The sequence below is a fragment of the Periophthalmus magnuspinnatus genome, chromosome 23 (assembly GCF_009829125.3).
Source record: "Periophthalmus magnuspinnatus isolate fPerMag1 chromosome 23, fPerMag1.2.pri, whole genome shotgun sequence".
Lineage (NCBI taxonomy): Eukaryota > Metazoa > Chordata > Actinopteri > Gobiiformes > Gobiidae > Periophthalmus > Periophthalmus magnuspinnatus.
The window spans coordinates 15406833-15413361 of NC_047148.1; the positions used below are offsets into that span (position 1 = coordinate 15406833).

Consider the following 6529-nt stretch of genomic DNA (forward strand, 5'->3'; position numbering starts at 1 on the left):
ATACAAATTAGGGCCATTCAATACGCTATATACACAAAACTGAATTCATATTTTATATACAAACGATACATGGTCACGATACATATTTAGTCTTATATTTATTCTTCTTATTCAAACTTGAGGTTATTGCCATTACTTATATAGTCATTAAAAATATGTAACTAATATATGTCACTTTTATACCAATGTTTCAACAGAGTCAATATTCTTCACCACTAGCAGACACAAAAAAACACATAATGAATCTTTCTAAATTAAACCTTTGCACCATTAAATAAACTGTCCTCTTAATCTGAATGTCTCTTCAGTCACGTGTGAATAGTTGGGAGTCAAAAGCCACTGGGGTCGTGTTTGCTGAATAAGGACACAGTGTTGCTTCATGTACAACGAGACTGTGTGTGATTGCTTTTCCCAGGACTCCTCTCTCTTATGTTTTATTCACTTGGGACTCTCTCTCGTGTACGACTCTGTAGCCACGGCAACGGGCATGAACACCGCTACAGTAAAATACCATTGTTAAACACAAATCTGTGACATCGGACATGGCCTGCATCAACTATTCTTAAGGCGTTTCATTTTAGTCTGATGCTCCCATTTGAAGCTATGGCTTTATCTGTGTGAAAGGTTTGCCCAGGCTCTTTAAAGTGAGTGTAATGTCAGTGACAGAGCGAAGCAGTAAATGTCAGAGAAACTTATCAGTGCCAAACAGCTGCTGGACACCACACTATTGTTCGTTCTTTACACGTGCTCCTCACACGGTGGTGAAGGGGCACTGGTCATCACAGAATACACATCTGCTTCATGAGGAGTTTAACAGAGGCGTACTTTACTTAGATTATAGTTCGTCCTCCAAGAGACAGTCAACGCCATAAGATATTACCACAATTATATTTTATATAGAAATAAGATATTAATATCAACCTGTTATTTACACTTTTTAGTGTATAAGCCAAAAATTTAGCCAAAAGTATGTACCAATCTGACATTTTCTGCATTCCCCCAGTCTGTATGTGCCCATATGTCCAACCAGTTTGTCTTCAGTGCATCAGATTTGTCTTTAAACAGACTAGTAAAAATGGAAACAGAGGAGCTATAAGGCTAAAAATATGGCTGTATGCTTTACAAGAGCAAAACGTTTTGTGAACGTAACTATAGCTTAACATAAATTCGTGGTCCTTGATATCAATATTAAAAATCCAAAGAAATCCACATCATACCATCTCTACTAGTTTAGTCCATGATTAGGCTTAAGAATCCTAAATATTTTCTGAGATGATAGTCCAATAACACAATAGAGTTTCACGGTTCTAATGCCATAAACACATTTATAAACTCAGATGCTTTGAGACAGCAGCAGAAACTGCTCACTTATCCAATATCCAAACATGGTGTAGGACAGACTTTGGAGGCAGAAGGTCTTTGTGACAAACATGCTCAATAATCAATAATATTGATAGGCATACAGTATATTATCCTTGTTTTCGGCCTCATGCTCACTGTAAGTACTACATACAAGGTATAACAGCCTGAATCTGGTTGCCATGACAACAGCACATGGCATGCGGCTGACTGTGCTCCCCACAATCGAGGAGTGGGGCAGTAAAGCGTTTCCACAGCAGCACAGACCTCCAACCACATACAGTGACCTAGCTCCTCACAGGGACATGCTTATTCAGATTGGCTTTGAATTTGTCTGCATCATCTGAATAAATAGCTAAATGTCGTGGGGCAACTTCTAAAAAAATCCATCAACATAGTTATATAACCAAATTGAATCGATATAAGCATCAGTGCTGCTGAGATCAGAGAAATTAATTATTTCCTGTCTCTGTTATGAAAAAGAGCATTAATGTTTTATCAAGCTCAAAACTGTTTAAATATTAACCCATGGCCAAATACACTGTTGTTGACTCACCAAAGAGGAACTGCTCTGTCATTTTTACCACCTGCAGCTCCAGTCTAATAATGCACTGTGAAAAAGCTGGTGCAGACAGTGTCAAACAAAGCCAGTGGCTTCTGTGTCTTGCAGAAGAAAGTAAAGAGGATTTGTAAGAAGATTTACATCCATGCTGCCTACGCACTAATCCCTCCTCTCATTTAGGACTGGTACTGTTGTCCATGACTATTTTCTTACTTCACATACTGCCACAAATTACAAATATATATTTGCACTATGCACTATATTAGGTTGACCCAAGTCAGCTCTGTGACCTCCATGTCAAAAAGCAAGGCATCTAGAAGACTTTCCATTACAAGCAATGGAGCTGTTTGGTTTCTTATGGGAAGGTGGCTAAATGTATGATGAACGCTTTGTGTGCCTTAAACATTCCATATTTAAGAGAAGGCTAATTCGTGCACAGTGGAGAGGAATGGGTCACTGTGGACATTTGTGCTGATGATGATTGAGCGACCTCAGGTCAGACCGACTCTAATCAGGCTGCACAATGAGAGCACTGGGTATGGATTGATTCATCTGTGATCAGCCCTCTCCTCTGTGATTCCCACAGGATCCAGGACGTGGACACTAACCTACATACAACAGCAGCACGTGCTCTGTGAATGTAAAGGGCTGAGGAAACAGTGCGGACCACCAACCTGTGTCTCTATTCCTCAAAACTCAGTGACACTATAGACCACCATCACTCAGAAATTGGGTTCTTGAGCTTTTAGATCAAAATACAAATTTACAAAGCACCGTACCTTTGCTAATGATCAACAGGTATTCTAATCTGGATCTAGCATCACATGTCTGAACTCCTGATATAACGCTGAACCTGCTCAGGTCTGAATAATGAAAAACAGTATGCACTGAAGTCATAGTACTTTACAGCATTTTCAGGACTGTGTTTTTTATTTGAATAATGCCATATCTAAATAACAACACTAGACTAAATAGGTATTCAGTGAACAGTCACCATCTAGCTGCTAAAACACGAGGCACATTGAGACTTACCTGGTTATCTCTCTGCTCTGCTCACAGGTACAGTCTGAGCTATGCTTCATGTCTGGCAGATTACTGCAGCTCCTGGATTTGTAGCTGCATGTTTTCCTGGGCTGACGAGCTTACAGGACTAATTAATGAGTCATTTGGAGCAGTGGGTGGGGCCTCAAAGAGTGACAGGTGGCAACAGTGAAAGCACTAACAGAATTGCACAGATATTGATACTAGAATTGATTATCCACACGATACTGAAAAATTTGCGTGATCGGTTCCATGATTTCAGTTAAGGTGATATCCTGGTTGGGCTTTTAATTGGATGTAATACGTTTTTGGCCTTCATAGGTTTGAACTTTTATTCATATGAAGCTGTTCACTGTTGTGCTTGATTTATTGTCAAGAATGCATAAAAAAAACATGAATTTGTTAAGTGAGCAGGGTCGCCTCTCCGCAGACCTGACCTGAAACTTGACTTGTCTGGAGATATATAATACTGTGAAACATTCCAGGTGAAGCAAGAACATCTCCATGGCGATAACAAGCAGGTAGTGTGTAACCTTCACCAGAAAAGTGCGTGTAGTGCATCTTTAAGTTGCAAAAACTCAAGTGACAACTGTATCCAAAAACCCAAAGATATTTAACCTACAGAAGCACAGACACAGATAATTACATTAAGTCAGTGTACACCCTCTCCCATTGAACTTTGACCCTCTCAAAGATACACTATTGATTACACAAACACTATATAAAAAAAGATCTGTCACAAGAACAAGACCGAAACTCACTGATAGAGTTCACATTTCACAACCTACAGTCCAACGATGATGTGACACTTTTCCCAGAATGTGACGCTTACAATTGTTTAAACTGGCGTCAGCTCTTGTTTCCATAAGAAGCACAAGTACCAAAGTGACACCTGGCAGGTTTGGTTACATCACTGTCATTAATCGGAAACATCTCAGCAAGAAGCCTGCCGTCCAAGCCAAAAAGTGTTGTTGTGGTACTGCTATAACTGATACTATAGCTGATAAAATCTGCATATCGACATAGGTCTGTCATAATAATCACTATGTTGAATTATTGTTCAAAAACAGACAGATGGAACAACATTTTTGACCTCAGTACAACTATTTTTTTTGGTAATAAGATCAAATGTAAGCTACACAGGGTTGAACAAGTACTAGACAGACCTTCTAACTTCTGCTGTTTATCTTTTGCAGCTCATATTTTACTGGAACTTTTCAGCGTTGTTGTTTATCGTGATATTTTCCGGAGCAACTAATGACACTTCCCAATCTGTTAGTGACAGACTTAGACAGAGACTGATATTAATGAATGAATTGAAGTTATTAAATATGTTTAATCACGGGACACTCTGGCAAAAATACAACACTAAATGTCCTTCCTGATGGTCATGTATATCCAGGGTTGTGGCCAGCGCTGTCAGTGAGTTTAAATGTACTGTTTTACTGTATTGCATCCAAAATTATGTCAAACATCTCTGGAGATTGTGCACTATTAGTAAGCTCTAAGAGGACCGGACATTGAAATCTCTGGGGGTGGGAAAGATTCTAAAATAGTCCCAGTGTGAGGTCCCAAGACGCCGTCAAAGAGATATTTCCCATGAAAATCCAAAAACGGAGAAAAACAGAAGGGAGCAGCTGTGGACTTTAGTCTTTCCCTATCAGGCTAAAGGAGGGAATACGTTTCTTCAGCAAATACATGAAAAACACTTGAAATTGCACAACTCCCTGCTCAAAGGTCCTTCAAGTGCTTTACAACAGCAAACTGATTTCTACAAGACTGTTTTTCCTTCTTCCACCATATGCAACGGAGATTTCCAAGCTGCTTCCAAGTTCTCCGGCAAAATCCTGGACCCAGTACGTCGTAGCCTATTAGGCCAAGGACAAGATCACATTCATTTTAGGTCAACTCCAGAGAAAGAAATAGAACTACTTCCATACAACAGAGATTAGAAACAAGACAAAGAGGATGAGAGAGAAGGAGAGTTGATGCCTCCTTAGAGACTTGAATCAAACCTATAAGTGCAGGTCGGTTCTGGTGTTATTCTGGAGGTGACAGGGAGAGCCACCACCTGAGACCTGGCCTGTTCATAACACCAATTACAGAAGGAGGGCCTAATGAGAACTCTGGCCTATTATTATCCACAGGAACACAGTGTACACCTGCTCCTAAGACTGCTGCTTTGAACAGGCGCGCGTCCTGGATAACATTGACCATTGCTGGAGGCTAAACAGTGTGGATGAGATAAGCACAGCTGACTGTTTAGAATGGCTGCGATAAAAACACCAACGTGAAGCAGACCCTGCGCTCACCCCGGCGGAACAATACGTACACGCGCTATCTCATCCCCGGCAACAGCGCCTCGTTCATTCAGACTCACCAAACAAAGATCCCCGCGTAACAAGGGGCGGGGATACACCTACACAGAGACTACCGGTGGCCCCCAGTCTATGGGTGAATGGGTGGATGGGTGGACCTCAGCTGGAGACAAGTTTTTTTTAATCATACAGACATTTTGCCACCTCAAAAACAGTTTACTTTTAGAGCTATATCCAAGTGTGACCATGTGCGCATTTCCTGGTATAAACATAGGTGACTGTAATGTTAAAAGAGGCATGCGTAATCAAACGTGGCACCAAATGAGGACCGTGCGCTTTTGAGCATTTAAGGATGGATTTAAATTATGTTATTGTCTATTTAAATATAGCTTGATGTAGACAAATCACTGAAACAAAATCATCAGTAAAGGGGACACGTAGGATAACATTTAAACACCTCGTGCAGTCTGGGGCTCTCTGCTTTCATCCAGGCTACCTCTTCTCCGCAAAGCACAAGGACAGATCAAGTTGCCACGGTTTGAATTTACATCGGCTGCGCTATGATGAACAATGCACTGTTTGGCCTGCCTGTTAAGAATTACCTGGCACACACACACACAGCACTGTATTTCATCAAATGCCATAGGAAACGCCAAAATCTGTCGCAAAAACAATTAAAAGGGGCTTACCTGCAGGTGTGGGCTTTATAAAATAATCCATGTAACGCGGCGTCAGACTGCTACCACATGGCACGCGTATTTCCTTCTCCAAATTGTGTTGTTGCTCCCATACGAACAGCGACAAGGGACCCGGGTTACTAAAGTTGGTGCTGGGAGCTGTAGTTGCCTTTACACTAGACTTGACTTTGAATAGCGCGTAGAGAAACAGCGCTGAGCCAACCTGGAGCGTGCGCGTGTGTGTCTGTGTCTGTGTGTGTATCAGTGTGTGTTGTGTTGCCCTGTGTGCTGACTCGCAGGCACTATCAGTGGACCCGCCCATTTAGGAGACTGATGCTGATCTGATCACACATGTAGATTTGTGCCACCATTTCATTTTTATTTATTTATTTGTCATTTATTTATTACTAAGGGACTAAGAAATAGATTTATCCTATTCCTCTGTAATAGACATACAGTTTACACACAGTGGGTCTAAATTAGATTTTCTATCCAAACAAAATCCAAACAAAAATAATACTGAATGCCCCTACAAAATAGATTTACTCAAAAGTGACAAGTCTTGTTTCCAT

At 40.8% G+C, this 6529-nt stretch overlaps 1 protein-coding gene across 12 annotated transcripts in view; it reads right to left on the bottom strand.

Moving 5' to 3' along the window:
• Positions 1 to 6529, bottom strand: part of eps8a (epidermal growth factor receptor pathway substrate 8a) — a 180889-nt gene that overhangs the window by 11465 nt on the left and 162895 nt on the right. For 8 of the 12 annotated variants that reach the window (XM_055231786.1, XM_055231781.1, XM_055231787.1 and 5 more), the window contains exon 1: positions 5970 to 6211. The exons of 1 other annotated variant lie outside the window; for it this stretch is intronic. The gene's annotated coding sequence lies outside the window, so the exon portion shown is untranslated. Of the gene's footprint in view, positions 1 to 2953; positions 3031 to 5969; positions 6240 to 6529 lie in introns of those variants that run through there. 3 more of the 12 variants (XM_033988946.2, XM_033988944.2, XM_055231780.1) reach the window with 2 other exon arrangements.